Source organism: Bufo gargarizans, chromosome 6 (genome assembly GCF_014858855.1).
Source record: "Bufo gargarizans isolate SCDJY-AF-19 chromosome 6, ASM1485885v1, whole genome shotgun sequence".
Lineage (NCBI taxonomy): Eukaryota > Metazoa > Chordata > Amphibia > Anura > Bufonidae > Bufo > Bufo gargarizans.
Genome location: NC_058085.1, coordinates 13,268,260 through 13,273,208, shown reverse-complemented (window position 1 = coordinate 13,273,208; position 4,949 = coordinate 13,268,260). Strand labels below are relative to the sequence as shown.

The 4,949-nt window shown below is 44.4% G+C and overlaps 1 non-coding gene across 1 annotated transcript; it reads right to left on the bottom strand.

Moving 5' to 3' along the window:
• Positions 1–746: 746 nt before the first annotated feature.
• LOC122942649 lies at positions 747–940 on the bottom strand. Its single transcript, XR_006390615.1, has one exon. It is a non-coding gene; the product is annotated as a U2 spliceosomal RNA (small nuclear RNA).
• Positions 941–4,949: the final 4,009 nt, after the last annotated feature.

Sequence of the window (4,949 nt, the reverse complement as noted above, 5' to 3'; positions counted from 1 at the left end):
CGGTCTGGGCAGCCTAAAAACAGTGAGCAATTGAGTATCAGCAGCTCAATGATCCACAGCTGCAGATCGATCACTGGATGGAGTCATTTCGAGGAGTTAATCAGCCTAAACTCGCCCTACTGTCGCAGCTGCAACCTCTCCCTACGCTAATCAGAGCAGAGTGACGGGCGGCGCTAGGTGACTCCAGCTTAAATAGAGGCTGGGTCACATGGTGCTCTGGCCAATCACAGCCATGCCAATAGTAGGCATGGCTGTGATGGCCTCTTGGGGCAAGTAGTATGACGCTTGTTGATTGGCTGCTTTGCAGCCTTTCAAAAAGCGCCAAGAAAGCGACTAACACCGAACCCGAACCCGGACTTTTACGAAAATGTCCGGGTTCGGGTCCGTGTCACGGACACCCCAAAATTCGGTACGAACCCGAACTATACAGTTCGGGTTTGCTCATCCTTAGTGATAAGCCAATTAACCTAACAATTAAGCCATCAATCTTAATTGGATTTGGGGTGTTTGGAAAGGTGACTGGCTGGCTGGGTTGCTTGGTGCTGGAACAAACCCACACACAGCTGATGCAATTAGGAGATTGACAGGCTAGATGCAGGTATGCAGAAAGCAGCACAGCACAGCCCGCACAGAGGAGAAGCTGAAGTGAAGACTCCTGAGGCAGGACACAGCAACTTCACACTTGCTTGCTGGAAGGATCCTTGAAATCCATTACTCAATTTAATTGTTTTTTTATACTGGAATAGAAAGGGTGCACCGGTCCTGGAGGTACTGCAATACCAGGTCAATGCGTGGAGTGGACAGAGCAAGCTCTTTTTCCATCTCCCTGTTCGAAAAATCCATTTGATATATGGTCCCCAGTTAGGGGACGTATCAGATATTAAACTGATAAGAACAGATTTTTATTTTATTTTTTTTACTTTATTTTTATAAAAAGCATGTACATATATGAAAGAAAAACACTTTAAAAAGTAGTACAAAACTAGGTACATATATGTAGTACAACTCTATTAATGAGGAATTCTCTCCACTTCTTCGCTTTCCATATACCTTCTGCGTCAATATCCTCACCTTTCCGTTTATCCCACATGTAAATGGCATACAGTCGGGATAACGCAATGTTCACACATACATCTACTGACACTTCCTCCCGCTTAAAAACAATATTTCTAACATCCCACAGACTTTCCAACACACACTATGATAAACCACAGCATACGAACATTTACACGACCCCTTGCACCCATTCCATACTTTAAAACCGTCACACCAGTCAAAGCAGTCACCAGTCTACCCATTTTCTTCCACACACCTTTCGCATATGCGCAGTCCCAAAACAAATGTTTAACCGCTTCGGGCATACATCCACTCTTACCAAATCCCTTTTCTACTGTACCTCTCTCACAGGCAACACATTCTGCAATCCCATCCATATAACATCCTTCTGCCTATTTGACACTCCCTTAATCTCCAACTTCTTCCATACGCACACCCGTCAATTCACACACACATCTCTCATACCCTGCAGCATTTGTTTCTTATCTTTAAACTCTTTCATCGGCTTAGACAGCAAATCATACTTCCGAACAAAACTCTCAATCACAGCATACCATTCAGGACATATAAAGGACACAGGTACAGTCGCATCCCTCACACTCCATCTCAAACCATACAACATCCACCCAGCCAAGTATCTCGCCATACACGCACTTTTCATTTGTTTATCAAGCAAGACAACGAACATTTTAATATAATTAAGGCCCAAAAACACTTCCAAATTTGGAAAGTCCAACCCTCCATTCTGCAATTTTTTATAAACGTATTCCCTCTTTAACTTTTCCATTTTACTTCCCCACAGAAATGTGAAAAACAATTTTTCCACCTTTTTAACATTTCTTGTACGGCCAGGATAAATTCCCGCCACAAAAAAAAAACAATAGGCAAAACGACAGCTGTTATTATTAGGACCTTACCAGTCAAGGATAGCTGATGCAGTCGCCAAAAATTCAACTTACGTTCCACTTTCTTACCACATTCATCCCAACTTTCATTCCCTTTAAGGTCATCATTCAGCCACATACCCAACACTTTCACGGCACCCTTTTCATTCTGCACATCCTCCAGCATCACACTATCATCCCCAAAACATTTAAACACAGACTTACCCCAATTCACCTTAAACGCAGACGCACCACAAAATAAATCCAACCACAAAGGTCCTCTCCGCATAGTTGCCAAATTATCACTGACAATCACCACATCATCCATATAACCCAGACACTTCACAGTCTTACCCATACTACCCGGCACAAGCAAACCTTTCATCACCTTGTCCTTCCGCAACAAACACAACAGCACCTCAATCACACAAATGAACAAAACAGGGGACAGCGGGCACCCCTGCCTCACAACACTGCCAACCTGCACCTTTCTACTCACAAAACCATTCACCAAAATCACACTTGAAACATTTTTATACAAACTTTTAACCGCATCCACAAACTTCTGAGGAAAACCCATTGCCTCAAGAACCCCAAACATAAAAACATGAGCCACTCTATCATATGCTTTCTCAAAATCCAACGCCAACAACATACACTTCTGCTTCCTCACCAGACCGTCCCCAATCAAATCTCTCAACAAAAACAAATTTTCACTCATCCGTCTCTCAGGCACCGCACACACTTGATCCTCATCCACCACAGCACCAACCACTCGTCGCATTCTATTTGCCAACAACTTACTATACACTTTGTAATCAACATTCAACAACGTAATTGGACGCCAATTTTCCAGCTTGTTACGATCACCTTTCTTTTTATAAATTAGCACAACCACACCTTCTCTCATTGACGCACCAATCACACCATTCTCCCACATAAATTTACATACCGCACAAAAATCCTCACCAATCACATCCCACATTTTCACTTAAAGTTCCACAGGCAAACCATCCTTACCAGGCGTTTTATTCCTTTTACACGCATGCACCACATACCTAATCTCATCCACGGTAAAACCCTTACACAAAACATCCTGATCAGCCGTTCCTAACTTCGCATCCAACGCGTTTATCACATCCGCTCTCAGAGATTCATCTACCCATTTTGTCGCATACAAAGCCCTATAAAACTGTTCAGCCACTCCAATCATGTCCTTTCCCATAACACATTCACCCTCACAATTAAGCAATCCATCCATATCCCCAGTCTTACTACATGTTTTTTTTAAAGAAAAATCTAGAACATTTTTCATCCTTATCCAAAAATATCAATTTTAGAGCGGAAGATTATTTCCTTCCCTCTTTTGTCAATTTCAGAGTCCCTCTCCCGTCTGGCATCTTCCAGCATCTCCGTCACATCCACCCCCATATCCCTTAAACGCCACAACCAGTCCAAACACTGATGAAGCGACTTAAACTGGCGCTTTTTCTCCCTTGCCCTCACCCATTCCCACCATCCAAGTATATCCTCAAACTCACCCTTTCTCTCCTGCCACTTAGCATACTGACACATAAAATCCTTTGTCACTCTCTCCTCATCCAACAATCTCATATTCATCTTCCACACACCCCTGCCATACATACATTCCACATCACTTTCCACCCTCGCAGTCAAACACACATGGTCCGAGAAGATAACTTCACATTGTGACATTTGTGTGCATTTCAAATTCTTGGACATAAAAATATAATCAATTCTGGACTGAATTCCACCCTTATCAGATTTAAATGTGTATGGCGCGGATTCCCCATCACCCTCCCCGCATCAGACAAAGAAAAATCCAATATGATCTTTTTCAATTTTTGGCCAGTACCATCAACTTTCCCACCCTCACTAGTACAATTGAAATCCCCCAATAATAACGTGGGCAACCTGCCAACTAAATAAAACGGAATTTTATCAAGCAAAGCCATCCTGTCTTTCCTAACTGCAGGACAGTACATATTGACAATACGGAATCGCCATCCCCTATGTTTAATAACTGCTATAACACAGCGACCCGGCTCAACCACAGTATAACTATCAAACACGTAGTTTTTATTCCCCAACAAAATACCCACCCCATCATTTTTATTTTCGCTGGAGCCTGACCATACTGCATCACCATATGGCCATTCCCCTACGGAAACAGGTGCACCAATACCACATTCCTGCAAACATGCAATGTCCGGATTCTGGTTGTGAACAAAGTCCAAAATAGCCGTGCGGCGAACTTTTGAAGTAAGAAGACGAACGTTCATGGATAGGACATTACACTGAGTTTGTCCCCCCATTGCAGGATTTTATTATAGGTATAATTGTAAATACCCCATCTAAGCTTTAACCTATCCCTCCTGGAGGCATGTTTCTTGATGCGCAGGAGGTTAATGGTCCGTCGACGTCTAAAAAAGACAGTGTTTTCAGCAATCAGGGGCTGGGGGTACACCTCCTGACGTATTGGGCTATGGGAGCCCGGGGCGCCCTCTGGTGGCAGCAGACGAGGTCTCTTTACAACAGAGTCAGTAACATCCTCAGCTGCTCTTGTACAAGAAGGGGCCAAAGCACTGCTGGTAGCCATGTCCTCCTCACCTCCCTCCTCTATATCATCCCATTTAAACACTGAAGGGGTATCAGACATAAGCCCACTCTCACCTTCTCCCTGTAAGACTCCACTGGGCTCTAGGAGCAGAGCCAGATCTGCAGCAACCATCCCCACTGCTTGCTCCATTGTTGGGGCGATATAATCCTCAGCTGTGTTAAACAAACTCTGCTGTGACTCTCTGGCAATGACAGGCTGCGATCCAGCCTGTGAAGATAAGGGTCGTAAATCAGCCTGCAGACGCTCCTGCCGTCCATCCTGAGTGAGGAGGGGGCGTGTACGCTGCTGTGACGGGGGGGGGCGTGGCCTCCTGAAGCTCAGTGAAGGAGCCGAGCTGTTCACTTTCCCGCCGCTCTGACTGTGAAGGG